The 18,120-nt window shown below is 40.3% G+C and overlaps 1 pseudogene; it reads right to left on the bottom strand.

Annotated features, from left to right (window-relative positions):
- LOC134934256 (oocyte zinc finger protein XlCOF7.1-like) overlaps window positions 1-18,120 on the bottom strand; it is a 96,864-nt pseudogene that overhangs the window by 38,089 nt on the left and 40,655 nt on the right.

Here is an 18,120-nt window from a genome sequence, read left to right as displayed (position 1 = left end):
CAGACAACAGATGGATTAAAGAAGAAGTTTTGACAACCTTATACACAGATTTTTGATGAACTATGCCATAGATCCCCAGTTTCCCTAGAAATTTTAAAATTACGCTAGCCCAACACTTTTGTAAATCTATGGACATTGACATAAGCTTTTGCTCGCACCTTATGGGCAAAAGCACAAAGAAGACTGCAACCAACAGACACCGAACAAGACTTCAACCGACAAATGTACATAAACCTGACATAGAATACCACTGCATTTACCATAAGTGTTCTTTATCTTCATTTCTATAACCCTCAGGTAATGACACACATAGTCGATAGGGAATACAGGCACAGATATCAGCAACCACATACCTCCCCCATTTATGTATCATCAACTAAAATGTGCTTCCCCATTTTGTTACAACCACAGCCGAAATGAGCTAGGTAGAGTTTGACAGCCCATCCACAGACCCTTAATACGGGATAAGAAGGAATTCAAATGTATACTTCGCAATACCTCGAAGCTTGATTTACAACACGTACGGCACGATGATACATGACCCCCCAAACATGGATTCATACACACATGCTCTTGCTATCTCACTAGGTCATACCCTCTTCACACCTTCTCCTCTCTCCTCCTTTACCCAACCATGGAAATGTATTAACCCCTGACATATATTTTTCTCTTTTTGAAATGTTTTAGAAAGTGGCAGTTATTGTTGACTGCCAAAGGGTGGACTGTCAAAGTCAGAAAAATATCTCTATGCACACTACCATATTTGCACCTCATACATGTCCGCGCTGCGCATGCGTGCGCTCTCCCGTGCATGCGCATACCCGCTGTTGCGTGCACCCGCAGGTGCTCGGTATGCGTATTTACGGTAGAGTGTATGTGTTCGTAGCGTGCGACTCAATCGTCACTCATTTTCACTATATAATGTATTTTGTAGATCATGGTCCCTTTGATAGATCCTGAAAGTTTAGTTAATATAGCATGTTCCTGGACAGAGAGATCCCTCTTTGTATTGTACGAAGGGTCTAACAGGAGTCATACAGTGGTGTTTAGTACCCCTCGGAAGAGTATTTAATTAGCAATATTCCGGTGTTGGTTTGGAGCGGATTAATCGCTCATGCGAATAGTTATGGACATAAGAAGTTTATGTCCATTTACTATTATTTGCACTTACTTAGCCATGCGGCGGGAAACCTAGTATCCCACCCACCTGAGCTGTTGGAAATCGTCACAGCCCACCTGTATGAATCAACCTATGACCTCTTGTTATGATGCGAAGACAAATTCCTGTGTCCAATGAACAATGAGATTGTAGGGACCATTGAATTGTATTGTGTGTGGAGCATAAATAAGACAAGCCGATGGCATCCAGCTCACTCACTCTCTTCAACGGTTCTCATTGCTGATAATCGGGAGCTGGATGTCCAGAGGCGCATGCGATCGTTTCCCCTTGTGCGTAAGTCTTCTCCGCAATCATATTGTCTTGTTGTTATTGTGAGCCATTTCTCTCTCTCTCTCTTCTCCTCTTTCTCTCGTATTTTCCCTTAAAACAAAACTGTATTGTATTGTATTTCCTGTGTAGTTATCTGGTTAGTTAGTCTATGTTATATTGTAGTGTATGACTTGTATTGTGTTAATTCTTTTGCAAGTATAATACTCATAATATATATATAAGGCGTTAGAACCTAAACCCAGGTATCCGTGTATTTTCTATATAGTGTTGAATAATCTCAGAGCGTCGATCACGCTCAAACAGCTTCTAAGTTAATCAGGTTACACAAGGTTGCATCTACACTCTATCACTACACTAAGGTTTACTACAAGTTACGTCGTTTATGGTTTAGATATAAAGGTTTAACATTGTGAGCGTCTGCGCCGCTGGTGATCTCCTCGTATTCCCGAGCGTCCGCTACGCTATAGCGAATCATTACGTTAGTCGGCAGCCAATAGCGTGCCTGCCTGTAATCTCTTGGCCGTGTGCGAACGTGACGCTTGAGCGTCTCGACCACGGCTAAGCGATTGGTACGCAACGTGCGTACCCTTACGGTACTTCATACGTCAATAGCGTACAGTGTTCTTAGACCTCTTAAAGGGTTTTATATACGATAAATATTTAGCTTTATCAATTAACCAATTGTATAATTTTGATTTTACATGATATTGAGAGCCAATACCTGAATTGCAGGATAGCAATCTTTCCATTGCCTGTATCACTGTGCAATCACCTGTTAAAATATCAAGTACATTTACTTATGTTGTCAATCATGGATTAGTATATGGAACAGTAGTATCCCAGTTCCCAGTACTATCACTTGAAGTACAGGGCCGGTTCTGGGGCTTTGCGCGCCCCGGACGGCAATGGGGGGTGTGGCTTTGTACAGGGTGCATGGTCATTTACGCCCCCTGTACAGACTACTGTAGCACTCTGAAATGTGCCCCCCGCTGCCCGCTGCCCCCTGCTGTCGCTGGCCGCTGTGAAGCCCTTCGTGGAGAGGTCCTTTAATGTGCGGTGCGCGATGACGTCATCGCGCACCACACAGCAAAGGTCCTCTCCACGAAGGAAAACTAGACGCGTAGCATCTAGTTCCCTTTGTGGAGAGGACATTTGCTGTGCGGTGCGCAATAACGTCATCGCGCACCGCACAGTAAAGGACCTCTCCACGAAGAGAAACTCTAGTTTCCCTTCACAGCGGCCATCGTCAGCGGAGGGCAGCGGGCAATGGGGGGCACAGCAGCAGCGGATCTTGCCCTGGTGCGGCGCCCTCCGGATGGTGCCGGCACCCTCCGTATGGCCCCGGTGCCCTCCGGAAGGCGGCGCCCCGTGTAAAAGTCATGCTTGCCCGTGGCAATATCCACTACTGTGAACTAGTAGCACTTTTTGACCTGTACTAGATATTGTAATAAAGGATATTCCAAATCCAAACAGTGTTTGATAATCTCAAAGAATATGACTTTATTTAAATAGTCAGGTAGAAAGTTACTGGTTAATGTGTTGCTTTGTTACTAAATGGAAAATAGCTAACATCCCTTACACCCCCGGCTGTGGAAGGAAATGACATTTGGGATTCAAAATATAAAATGTGGAACTGGTCTGATGTCCACAACATGTGTTCCTTGGCTCAAACAAGTCACTTCTTATTTCTCTCCTATAGTAGTGTTTTCTTAGCAACAATTCTACAATGAAGACCTGATCAATATATTTAATATAACATATTTAAGACTCCTCATATCCTTGATTGACATTAGACATTAACAAGCAAAACTCTTGATTAACTCATTGTGACTCAACATTTTATACCTATAAAAATGTACCCAAGTTATAAATGAAAACTACTTGTTGGGAGTGCATCTAATAAAAAAATCATTACAAATCATTGTTTTAAAAAGATTCATTCATAGGCATTAAATTCACTATGCACATATGTCTAAGAAACTAATATTAAGCCTTTGTATCACAATGTTTTTATGATCATGAGAAATATCATTTCATTTTCTCTCTATTTTCCCTCTCTCCTCTCTCTCTCTCTCTCTCTCTCTTTATCTCTCTCTCTCTCTCTTTCTCTCTCTCTCTCTCTCTCTCTCTCTATATATATATATATATATATATATATACTGTATATATCAGTGACGTGCGGTGGGGTGAGGCAGGTGAGGCAGAGCGATACCCAGCACCTGAGACATCAGAAAGGAAATCCCGGTCAGCAGCCCCTGTGACGTGATCGGGATTTCCTCAGGGACACTGCGTCTCTCTGAGCTGCTGTAACGCAAAGACAAGCGGCTCAGATACTGCGTTACATATGAATAGTAATCATCCCCGTGCACTGAAATTAGGACTTCCATATTCTCAGATGGTGAGGATTCATAGAATTAACTCAGATGTTCAGATAGCGTGCCAACAGATTGATATGGCAAGTGACAAATTTTGTGATAGAGGCTATGATAGTAAATGTCTCCAAAATATGAAAGATAAGGTTATGTCTGCTGATAGGAAATCTTTGTTGGAAAAGAGAAATCATAATCAGTTATCTAATAGATTTCCTGTAATCAGCAGATATAATAGTTTATCACCAGCAGTGAACAGAACTACTAAACGTCTTTGGCCTATTATCCAAACAGACACTGCGCTTCATTTAAATCAACAGTCTATCATACCTTGTTATACTAGAGACAGGAATCTTAGGGATCTTCTGGTACGTACAGATATTATTGGTTCCAATAGTGAGCGTCCAATGCATTTCCTTGCAAATAAAAAATGTGGATGCTTTAAATGTCCCTGCACTACATGCAGATTTTTCTTTGCAGGTGAAAATTTTGTCACCCCCATTCTGGCAAGGAATATTGCATTCGACACCACTTGGACTGTAACAGCACATTAGTTGTCTACCAAATTTTGTGTCCATGTGGACTTTTATATATATCAGAAATACCAGTGTAAAATCAAATAAAGAATGTCGGCCCACCGGTCTGCCATCCGTGCGATTGCGATACAAGTGAGCAGCCGTTGGCGCATCATTTTGCCGAAATGGGACATAATTTGTCTAGCATCAAATATAGGATGATTGACCATATACCACCTCCAAGGAGAGTATATCTCATGGTCTGTCTTTTTATAAATTAATATTAATATCATTATTATAGCCCTTTTATTAAGTTATTTACCAGTTAATTGTGATACAATTTGTTATGTGTCACAATATGTATACTGGCATAGTAGTGTTTATTAGTGTATCTATGGGGCTATGATGTTGTATATTTTCAATTTACTGTGCTTTTGCTGCATTATTACAGTTTGATTTAAGGCTACTTACACTGTATAATGGTTAATGTACACTGACGCCCTGCACAGCTGATGCGGTGATGTCATCGGGTTCAGATGGCGCGGGGAAGCCGCGTCCCGCTTCCGGAAGGACGGTTGATGCTGGTGCCATCTTCAAACTGCTCTCACTCTCACTTGTTGGTAGATGTAATTTAAGGTAAGCAGTTTGCTGTGTGTTTTATATCCTGAAGATCGTAAATACATACTGAAACTTTGATATTACATGGCTGTGTTTCCTTTTCTTCATCCATTGAGTGCCACACATGCGAATACTATATATATATATATATATATATATATATACTGCTCAAAAAAATAAAGGGAACACTAAAATAACACATCCTAGATCTGAATGAATGAAATATTCTTATTAAATACTTTGTTCTTTACATAGGTGAATGTACTGACAACAAAATCACACAAAAATTATCAATTGAAATCAAATTTATTAACCCATGGCGGTCTGGATTTGGAGTCACACTCAAAATTAAATTGGAAAAACACACTACAGGCTGATCCAACTTTGATGTAATGTCCTTAAAACAAGTCAAAATGAGGCTCAGTAGTGTGTGTGGCCTCCACATGCCTGTATGACCTCCCTACAATGCCTGGGCATGCTCCTGATGAGGGATCTCCTCCAAGACCTGGATTAAAGCATCTCCCAAGTCCTGGACAGTCTGTGGTGGATGGAGCGAGACATGATGTTCCAGATGTGCTCAATTGGATTCAGGTTTGGGGAACGGGTGGGCCAGTTCATAGCATCAATGCCTTTGTCTTGCAGGAACTGCTGACACACTCCAGCCACATGAATTCTAGCATTGTCTTGTATTAGGAGGAACCCAGGGCGAACCGCACCAGCATACGGTCTCACAAGGGGTCTGAAGATCTCATCTTGGTACCTAATGGCAGTCAGGCTACCTCTGGCGAGCACATGGAGGGCTGTGCGGCCCCCCAAAGAAATGCCACCCCACTCCATTACTGACCCACTGCCAAACTGGTCATGCTGGAGGAAGTTGCAGGCAGCAGAACGTTCTCCTTGGCGTCTCCAGACTCTGTCACGTCTGTCACATTTGCTCAGTGAGAACCTGCTTTAATCTGTGAAGAGCACAGGGCGCCAGTGGCAAATTTGCCAATCTGAGTGTTCTCTGGCAAATGCAAAACGTCCTGCACGGTGTTGGGCTGTAAGCACAAACCCCACCTGTGGACGTCGGACCCTCTTACCACCCACATGGAGTCTGTTTCTGATCGTTTGAGTAGACACATGCACATTTGTGGCTTGCTGGAGGTCATTTTGCTGGGCTCTGGCAGTGCTCCTCCTATTCCTCCTTGCATAAAGGCGGAGGTAGCGGTCCTGCTGCTGGGTTGTTGCCCTCCTACGGCCTCCTCCACGTCTCCCGATGTACTGGCCTGTCTCCTGGTAGCGCCTCCATGCTCTGGACACTACGCTGACAGACACAGCAAACCTTCTTGCCACAGCTGGCATTGATGTGCCATCCTGGATGAGCTGCACTACATGAGCCACTTGTGTGGAATGTAGGGAGGTCATAAAGGCATGTGGAGGCCACACACACTACTGAGCCTCTTTTTGACTTGTTTTAAGGACATTACATCAAAGTTGGATCAGCCTGTAGTGTGTTTTTCCAATTTAATTTTGAGTGTGACTCCAAATCCAGACCGCCATGGGTTAATAAATTTGATTTCAATTGATAATTTTTGTGTAATTTTGTTGTCAGTACATTCAACTATGTAAAGAACAAAGTATTCAATAAGAATATTTCATTCATTCAGATCTAGGATGTGTTATTTTAGTGTTCCCTTTATTTTTTTGAGCAGTACATATATATATATATATATATATATATATATATATACACATACTAGGTGCTTCATCGCACCCTACAGGCGCTCTTCACACCGAATGGTCGGGAGGTGCTGCAGGTGGGGGAGGGGCAGAAGAGTGGGGCCTGCAGATAGGGGAGGGGTCCGGAGGCACTGCAGGTGTGGGAGGGCAGGGGTGCCACGGGTGGGGGAGTGGGGGCATTACATCTATTTAGTGGAGACAGAGGGAGAGGGGGCATCAGGGGGTATGGGCCCCACAGTTTTAAGGCCCCCCTGGCTGGAGTAACTCTGTCCCAGCTCTGAAGCCCCCCCTGTCCTGCCAGCAACAGCAGCAGCATTGTGCTACAGTTAGCACACGCTGCTGCGTGTTGGCAGGTCTGTGGTGTTGCAGGGAGGCAGCAGCCTCCCTGCTTTCTTCTGCCTGTGCGGGTGTGTAGGGAGGAGCGACCACCCTCTCTGGATTTACCCCTAGCTGAGGGGCCAAAATTCCATAAAAAACCCCCACAATTCACGGAATTTGCATAAGGGGGCGTGGCCATGTGTCCCGCAATTAGGCCATGCATCCAAACCCACAGCAGGCACAGCAATGAGATAGGGTCCCCTGTCTCAAGTGCCCTGGGCCCCCTGGACTCATAATCCGCCCCTAAGGGCATGCCAGCAGCTGACAGAACGCTGGGCATGCCCCCTCACTGACGAAAACGGGGCGTGGTTCGCGATTGCGGGTCCCCCTGCAAATCCACGCCCCTTTTCATTGGCCATGCACCCTTTTTGCCACGTGTGTGTCCCTCCTTCTGCCTGAAGAAAGCTGGGAGGTGTGCACCCCTGCCAGTGCCATGCCCATACCATCTGCTTCTGCTCCTGGTCTCCTATAGATTTGCCTTGATCTGTGACTCATTTGATTAACTCTGCCCAGTGTTGTGACTCCGCCCAGCATTAGCAAATGAGGCACAAAGTCACAGATCTGGGCTATTATATAGAAGATATAGATATAGATATATATATATATATATATATATATATATATCTAGTCAAACTTAATTAAGTGTGATATCTAGGGATGGCACATTGGGTTTCACTTAAAGAGGCATTGCACTTATCTGGTTTCTCACTTATCAATGTTCAAGAAGTGTTTGTCTCACTTATAGAGGTTCTCACTTATGCAGGTTCAAACAGTACTTGTTTAACTTATAGAAGTGCCTAAATGCTAAGTAAATATATGTACATTATGTACATGCATGATTTCTGTGTGGTTTCTGACATCATTGATTGGAAATAGAAACTTGTCTAAATGTGTACTAATCCCAGTTACAGAGGTTCTATAGGCAGTTGTCTCATTTATATATATATATATATATATATATATATTTACATACACAGTATATATGTTTTTATATATATATATATATATATATATATATATATATATATATATATATATATATATATATATAATATGTTATAATATACAGTACATATTCTGTTAATATGTTATAATTTACCAGTGAATCATTGTGAAGTTCCTGCTGATATGTAGAACAGGTCTCTCTGCTGATACTCTGCCTGGACAATAGGTGACTCCCAAACAAAAGATCCCTTTGGTGACATAACAAGAGGCCAGAGGCTGCTGTGATCTAATTAAAATACAAGGTGTTACCCTGCCAGGGTGTAATTAGCATTTCCCATTGTAGTCAGTAACCATAGGAATATTTACACCTCATTTACAAGACAAGGAGCTGGGCACGAGAAGCTGATGTGCTGAATGACTATATACTAATGTTATGACACCCTAATTTACATGTCACCTCTCAGTGTAAGAATTCCTTCTACCCATCCTGGGAACTACTGGGGAGAGATGGGGGAGGAGTGACTATAAATAGGCTGTATCAGGCACTGATAGCTGATGGAGGAGCTGCTGGATGAGTTACTGGTTGGAGAGCTGGGAGGATGGATCAGTAAGAGAGAGACAGAGGAAGAATCTCCAGAGTAAGGTGATTGTACTATAGGTTAGTATATTTTTATATGTATACAACATTTATAGATATTATATTGTAGATATTGTCTTGTTATAAATACTTAAAAATGTTTACCTTAGCAATCGTTATATAGTTAGTATTGCAATAAAAATTGTTTATATTTTAAAAGGATATACAGGTTGAGTATCCCCTATCCAAAATGCTTGGGACCAGAGGTATTTTGGATATCAGATTTTTCCGTATATTGGAATAATTGCATACAATAATGAGATATCATGACAATGGGACCCAAATCTAAGCACAGAATGCATTTAAATTTCATATACACCTTGGCCCTCATTCCGAGTTGTTCGCTCGGTGTTTTTCATCGCATCGCAGTGAAATTCCGCTTAGTGCGCATGCGCAATGTTCGCACTGCGACTGCGCCAAGTAACTTTACTATGAAGATAGTATTTTTACTCACGGCTTTTTCATCGCTCCGGCGAACGCATTGTGATTGACAGGAAATGGGTGTAACTGGGCGGAAACACAGCGTTTTATGGGCGTGTGACTGAAAACGTTACCGTTTCCGGAAAAAACGCAGGAGTGGCCGGAGAAACGGTGGGAGTGCCTGGACGAACGCTGGGTGTGTTTGTGACGTCAACCAGGAACGACAAGCACTGAACTGATCGCACAGGCAGAGTAAGTCTGAAGCTACTCTAAAACTGCTACTAGGTTTTTGATCGCAATATTGCGAATACATCGGTCGCACTTTTAAGAAGCTAAGATACACTCCCAATAGGCGGCGGCTTAGCGTGTGTAACTCTGCTACATTCGCATTGCGACCGATCAACTCGGAATGAGGGCCCTTATACACAGCCTGAAGGTCATTTAATACAATATTTGTAATAAATGTATATTAAACAAAGTTTGGGTACATTGAGCCATCAGAAAACAAAGGTTTCACTATATCAGTCTCACTAAAACAATTCTGTATTTGGGAATAATCCGTATTTCAGATAATTTGGATATGTGATGCTCAATCTGTACTACTATAAGCTTTATTTTTTATTTTATGCATTATTTATTAATATTGTTTTGCAAAAACAACCCCACAAAAATAATGAAATATAACATTTATCTTACATAATCTACATGTTTCTATGGGTCACAGTGTAGTTAGATATTCATGAAGCATTATACAAATGAATGTAAGCTCATACTAAATGTGTAAATATATTGATGGACATTTATAGTTTGTCTCCTAAAACCTGCAGAAACAATCTAGTTGTCCCATAATCTTATAAACAAACAATTTGCTGAGCAATTACTAAAATTTAGGCCCAAATTATTGGATCATTTATGTGACAGCTATACATTGTTTATCGGTCATGTATCATGTGTGTAATATAGCTGTATATACTCTGTCAATCAACCTGTGTGTTACACAGAAATTCCCTTTTTACCCATTTAAAATCAGGTATTTCATGTAACAATAATCACTGTTTCATCTGCAGAAGTCACACTGAGCAGAATGACTGTTTAGGCAAATTAGTTATTAAGAGGTGCCTGGAGGTGAAATATTGGTTGTTGTCAGCACTTACACATACACACACATAAGTATGCACATATTAATTACCAACAACCTGGAATGAGGGGAAGATCTGGGTGCTTCTGGGTTGTTGGTAATTAATATGTGCATACTTATACTTAGCACCAAGATCTTCCCCTCATTCAACAATGACTCCCCACTTAACTTATTCCCAAAAAAACACCCCAGCAGCACCCAATCACTCAACCAACATTCACCATCAACCCCCAGTCCAGAACCTCCCCTCCTAATTTACTAATACCAACACACCTGTAGGTTTCAGAAAATCTTTCTGGCCTTTCATTCACTACCAACACATGAGCAGCACCACACTCATCCTCTTATTCACTACCATCAGCCCAGAAGTGCACACCTTCTTCATTCACTATCATTGCCCCAGAAATACACAGACAACCCCCTCATACACTACAACACCTACAGACATCCTACACCTTCTGCCCTATGCACCACCTGTTGCTGAGCAGGGATCCGGCCTTCTAGCTGCAGTGTGCTGCCCCATGCTCACTGTTCTCACATGCAGATCAGAGGAAGCAGGGCCCACCTTGTGAGTAAGAGCAATGGAGGGATGATAAGCAGATAGAGGACGTAGGGCGGAACATGCAATGTATTATGTGCACCCGATTCTTAGTAGATTGCAGCACTGCAGATCCTCTCCACACTGCAGAGGGGGCTCTGCAACTACTATGGCAGAAACAGGAAGGGAAATGGAGGAGGTTACCCTATTCAGGGCAGGCATCTGGAGGTAACCTCCTCTATTGTCTTCAGTAGTTACCCCACTTTTACTGTCATATGATCACATTTTCCCCATTATAATGGTGTGTGCAGAGAAAATGGCAGCATCCTGGAGCATCAGCTGACAGTTGGTGTGACAGGATCAGTATCGTGTGCTACCCACATATGGTCAGTACAGGAGGTCAGTAATGTATAATCTGCACATTCTGAGGTGAGAGTAGGAGGATTATACAATCATTATGGAAACATTTAGAGATCACGTCTTAAGGTGCATACACACTGGGGGTTTTTGCCCAGTGTGTATGCTCAATGTTGATGTGAACATCGCTGGCAGGAAACTTGTTCTGTGCATACACACTGAGCGATTTTTACCTGGCCCAGCGATGTTCATGCGGGTTAACCACTTTCCACAGTAGGAGACTATGGAAAGTGGTTCACTTGGCCGGTAAAACAGGCCGACAGATGGTGTCTGCCAGTGAAGATGTGGGAGCACGCATCAGCACTCACTGCTCATCACACGGCCATTCACACTAGGAGGTTTGTAGCTCAAACTCACCAAGTGTGTATGGGCCTTAAGTATTGGCATCTGCAGAAGGAATATAGAGGTCTCTGTGCTGCACATGTAACTGGAATTGGGGACATAGCAATTAGACACATTGCAAATATTTTAAAAGAATGGTAAAAGACTGGATCAAATTTCTCAGTGTACATAAATATAATGTTATATAATATAATGTCTTGTTTCTTACACATTATAACATTATTACTGTACAAACATATTTATAACAGTAATATTTATGCTTATAAATGTGATCTTTTTCTTGCAGGACAAATAAGGAGCAAGATTCCCTCTAAGAATATAAGAAGATATAATGGAAAGGGACATTGTTCTCTGATCAAGCCAACTACAGACATAATAACTTTTGAAACCTCTTAAGGATTCTCAAAAACATTATTTTTTTCTGTAAAGGAGAAACCTTATAAAGCTTTTATCTAATCTAATACATTATGAGTCTCACTAGAGAGAAACCACATCAGTGCTCTGAGTGTGACAAAAGCTTTACATATAAATCACATCTTCTCACACATCAGAGGCGTCACACAGGAGAGAGACCATATAAATGCTCTGAATGCAGCAAGTGTTATACCCAAAGGTCACATCTTGTTATACATCAGAGGAGTCACACAGGAGAGAAACCATATAAATGCTCTGAATGCCGCAAGTGTTTTTCCCTGCAGTTAAATCTTGATAACCATCAGAGGTGTCACACAGGAGAGAATCCATTTAAATGCTCTGAATGCAGCAAAGGTTTTTCTGTGAAGTATAATCTTGTTATACATCAGAGGAGTCTCACAGGAGAGAAACCATACATATGCTCTGAATGCAGGAAGTGTTTTTACCGAAAGTCACATCTCGTTACACACCAGAGGAGTCACACAGGAGAGAAACCATATAAATGCTCTGAATGCAGCAAATGTTTTACCCAAAAGTCACTTCTTGTTATACATCAGAGGAGTCACACAGGAGAGAAGCCATTTAAATGCCCTGAATGCAGCAAATGTTTTACCCAAAAGTCACTTCTTGTTATACATCAGAGGAGTCACACAGGAGAGAAACCATATAAATGCTCTGAATGCAGCAAATGTTTTACCCAAAAGTCCCCTCTTGTAATACATCTGAGGAGTCACACAGGAGAGAAACCATATAAATGCTCTGAATGCAGCAAATGTTTTACCCAAAAGTCAGTTCTTGTTATACATCTGAGGAGTCACACAGGAGAGAAGCAATTTTAATGCTCTGAATGCAGACAGTGTTTATGTAGCAAGGAAGGACTTGTTATACATTAGAGGAGCCACACAGGAGAGAGACCATTTCAATGTTCTGAATGCAGCAATGCACCATTTCATTGCTCTGAAAGATCACATCTTGTTAGCCATCAGGAGTCGCACATTAGAGGAACTATATAAATGTTGTGAATGGAGCAAGTTTTTAACTAGAAAGATATCACTTATTAATCACATGGGGAGTCACTCTGAGGGCCTGACTGTAGGATATGTTTGATAAGTATGTTATCTTGTATCACTTCAATATAGTTACAAGTGAGGACATTTTTATTTTCTGAATGTCACAAGTGTTTTATATATAAATCAATGTTGTTAAAGACTAAAGAGAATCATCTATAGTTGTACCTCTGCACGAGAATAATGTAATAAACAATATTCATGGTAAAACTCCCCAAAATTACTGAAATGATTATTTATGTATTTGTAATTATAATTCTTGCACTCTCATCACATAAGGAGCGCTACTGCTGACACCTTATACATTAGTATATAAATAGATCTGAGAGGAGTTTCTCGGTGCAGTGCACTGGCTTAAAACATATTTTTGTTATTTTAACAAAAGTAAGATTATCCATATTATACAATACCATCAAACAATTAAAACAATTAGAACATAAAATGAAGTAACTAAAGTAATAAATAGGGTATAAAAACATAAAAAAGAACAACGTATCTGGTGTAAGTGTTGATGGTGCATCTGATAGTGCCACTGATCTCTGTAATATACAGATGTTCTGCCCATGCAGGTGCTGGGACTAGTAGAGGAAAGAGATCTCTATCCAGTAGAGAGTTCCAGCAGCTCCTCTCAGTTTCTTTCTATAGGGTCACTTTAATTACCTGCAAATTTCTCATGTCCACAAGTAAGTGTGACTGTATGAGCCAGTTACAGTACAGCTGGACTCATGGATGTGTCCATATACACAGGGGCATAGCCAGAACTTTGTGTACCAAATAGCAACATTTTGAAGGGGCCACTGTCCCAATCCTTGTATAGAGACACCTCTCTACAGCAGGTGTTAATTTTATGCCAAATAGAAGACCCCTACTTCATTTCCTGAGCCATAGTAGTGCCCCAGTTCATGTCATGTCACATTGTAGAGCTGCCACTATATTATGCAACTCAGGAACCCCAATCCACATTATGGGGTTGATCATATTACCTATGAAGTGTGTGATGTGCCATTGTCGCAGTGTTTAAACGCCAGCAATGGCACCTGATCTCACACCCTGTTAGCACTTTTGTGCAAATTCAGGCTGCCATAAAGTGCGGCCATTTCCACAATGATTCTCACGCACAATATCATCACAGCTAATAGGATTGAGCCCTATGACTACAGTGTTCCCAGTTCATAGTATGTTACATTACAGTGTCTTATGCCACACTATAGTGCCTCCAATTAATTTTGTGACACATTACAGTGTCCCAGTTCATAGTATATAACATTATAATTTCATCCATTTATGTTATACAATAAGGTCCAGGGACATAATTACATATATAATTGGATATATTGCAGATCCCAAGGCAAAAGTTGTAAGGGCTCTTGTATACCACTCAATGGGCAACAATGTATGTATCTCATGTAAATATGACAGGGAAAGTGAGCTCCTTAAGCTCTTGGCCCCATAGCAGCTGCACTCCCTACACCTATGGTAACTACACCCTTGCACATACACCTGTAATAAAATTGCATCAAATAGCACCATTTATTGTGCCACAGACTTTGCTACTTGGAAGAACACTAATCCTAACATCCTAGTACAATATTTACCAATATGTGTTGTATGAGTATAGTTTAGGAGTAAATGTATTAACAATCCTGGTTGGACCATGTTTGCTCAAATTCAAACCACTTGGATTTGCTGGAACATGTGTTTTCCTGCAATCATGTGTGATGATGGCATATGGATTCATGTTTTTGAAGCAGTGTTTTCTGTTTCTCTGGCCAAACACTCCAGTGCATTGATGACTGCACTCTATCCCATGTTTGCAAATTACAACTGAACATGGAAGCTGCTTCCTATCATGTTTTAATTGGTTAAAACTGTCACATGTGGTAGTGTGATGCCTAAGACATATAGACATATAAATGCGCCCCAAACTTAAAGGACCTTGGTGGTTTATTCTGAAGAGTATAGAAAGAAAAAAGGGGAGGGGGGACTGGCCTCTTTTTCTAAGCTTATAAGGAGATGCTAGCATGCTAAGGCTTCTAGTACTATGCAGGAGAAATAAATATGCTGATTGCAAACTACATGGAGTATAAGGGAAGTTTTTAGCACATATTTTTGCACATATGTGTGCCCATGCACCGCAACCAGGTGACTTCATTAGATGGGTCCCTAACATGTCTTACACTATCACATAATAATTAATTCTTACCTTCAAATAGAGCCCTTATTAATGTGTGATCAGCAATGTAGGAACCTGTGCTAATTAAAACACTTCAGGATAAATGGAACGGGTGCCAATATCAGAGGGAAGGTACTTAATTTCAACAGTATGAAGCAGCGGTACATAACTGTTCCCAACCCTCTGGTGTTCTATAATGTCTGTGTACACGTACAACAAACTATATTGACCCCCGTTGATTTCAGCGCATGGTTTTAAAACTTGGTTTTAGGCTGTAAATCCAGTATCCTTGTCAGTTTATTGCCTGCCGTGAGCTAGCACAATGGATTGCTGTCGAATGATACAACGCGCTCAAGTGGATAATGTCATAATCCTAATCCACCCTCCAGTTTATGTTGTGCGATTTTTGCATTGATTACGTCCAGTAGCGTATTGATTAATTCATTTAAAAAAAAATGGGTTCAGTGCACACGTTCGTGACAATCACTGTCGGGCCATCCCACTTTGTTATTTGCATCATTCAATTGTGTATATCCAAAGTATTCCACCTGTGCGGTACTGTATTTCTGTAAGAGCAACTTCCAGTCACCGGTTAGGTCTATCGCCTTTGACAGTTTTGTTGTGTAGTTAGAAATCTTATTTTGTGGAAATGTGTCTGCTGAAGTATTACTCTGCAAGATTATGTGGATGCTTTTTCATCCATAGTTCGTATTGTTTAGAGAACATTTTGCTTTATATATCTTTTATCTCTGTTGCTGAAACCCAACTGCAAAATTTTGAGGGGTACTCGCGCCACTTGACTAACGCATATTTCCGACATCTGATCAACTAATTTTTTTCAGTTTTTTTATACTTATTAAATTCTATTATTGTGTTTTTTGATGATTTGAAGCTATTCAGGCTTAAAACTGATGTTAATATCTTTGCCGTAGAGATCCACGAATGTATAAAGTGGCTTAAGACCTTTAGTGTACACGCTGCGTATTACAAATATTTCCTCAGAAAAATTCTGTTCATATCCTTTCTGAAATCTATCCTTATATTTGTAAATGCATACATGTTCACCAATGGCTAAACCTGGCAGGGGTTTTCTTACTTCTATAGTAATCACCGTTCATTGTCTTTAATTGAAAATTCTTAAAGCGTTAGAGGGGCACACTTCGTGCAGCGTACACGTAATGGTTTTATGGTACATCATTATTGCTCATGAAATGTATTTTTCTAACACTTTTTTAGGACCTTGTTTAGAAACTCTTTATAGTGAATGGTTAGCAATTTCTTTGGCATTCCATTCTTTTGGAATATATTTTCAAAGGCATTAGCAACTGCTGTAGCGTTCATGACTATTAGACTGACAGCCCACACTCTCTTACTAAATATATCAGTAATGGTGAATATATATTTAAAACTATCATTGTACTTCACAAGGTCTATGAGCAAGACCAGATTGCACTGCCATTGCTGATATATAGCCAATACACAAATTGTGTTCCTTTTATAGGTTTATCACACTGGCTTATACAGTGTATAGACATCTTGATCAAGAAGCCAATTTTTATAATTCCAAATCTTTTAAAATTGACTTTATTAGCCTTATAATATTTGTACAAACTGCAGAAACTCCAAAGCATTACAGCCATGTAATATGCCCTTTTCATACTCTGCTTTTTTCGGTTAGTAATAATAAGCTCAAGGTACTAAATAACCAGTTTATGATGTATCCTCACACAAATGCATCAAAATTTTATATAAAAATCAGAAATTAATTTGATATCAATATGATATCAAATTGGTATCAAGGGGATGGGGCACCTGTCAAAATATGTTTGATGGAATCTGGATGAGTTCTACTATACTCACAAACTAACTTATTAATAGCACCTCACATCATTGGCCAAATACATCATAATGAGTTTAAACAGCAGATACATCTCACCATCAACTGATCAAAGAAGATATTAATCAGATCTTTATGGTATAAAAAATATATATATATATATTAGGGTGGTCCATGTTTGGCATTTTTTCAAATATGTCTTTCCACCTTATATTGAAGTACATGAAAAAGAATCCTTATATGCATAATTTGACTTTAATTCTATAATATTTACAGGTGTCACATCGACATTGAAAAGAGCAATTACTATGTACCATACATGGAAATATAAGAACACATGTACAGCTCAGTACCCAATCTACCAATTATATTTAAACCAATAATAACTACAACATTTGTTTAAAAAAAAATATTGATCCTTGATCACAGTTACAACCTGCAGAATATACAGCTTTTGGTCTTCTTTCCTTGCTAAAATGTTTTTGAATGTCTGCATAAGAGCAACACCTCTTTCAGCAATGTCATTTACAACCCTCAGGTTTAGAACAACAGATTTAGCTACCTCATAATCTTCTCTATCCTCCCATTCCTGTGTATCAACTTCTAAAAACTTGGTTGGCAAGTTGAGGATTTCAAAGAACTAAAGTGTTGAATAGGTAACATAATCTTCCACTGTCTGCTGAAAAATCAATGAGTTGATAACTTTCCAAATTGATTTGCTTCAGAGGGTTTTCTGTTCCTTCCTTATGTAAGGATTTGAGCATCTCCCTTTTGACTGGCAAGCTTGTTTCAGCATCAGAAAATGGAGAGGAAAACCAAAGTCTCACTAAGGTACCATTGGTGATGAGAAAAAGCCTTTACTACTGCCTTGGATATCTGTTTGTCTTCATATGCCTCTAACTTCTTCTTTAGACAAAGGTCGATTCTCAGAGCAGCAGCTGCTAACTGTGCAAGAAACCACTACTGGACAAAAATTGTGACCACAAAGGTAGCAAAATGCTTCATACCAAGTACTTCATTCTTTGTCATGGTGAATTGTGACCAGAACAAGCAAATTTTTAAAGCATAAATGATTCATCTGGCTCTATGCAAAGCTCCTGGTTGCCTAAAATTAACACCTTTAGCACAATTCATTTAAAA

The sequence above is a fragment of the Pseudophryne corroboree genome, chromosome 6 (genome assembly GCF_028390025.1).
Source record: "Pseudophryne corroboree isolate aPseCor3 chromosome 6, aPseCor3.hap2, whole genome shotgun sequence".
Classification (NCBI taxonomy): Eukaryota; Metazoa; Chordata; class Amphibia; order Anura; family Myobatrachidae; genus Pseudophryne; species Pseudophryne corroboree.
Note: the sequence above shows the minus strand (reverse complement) of the source record. Positions and strands in the feature narration are given on the sequence as shown.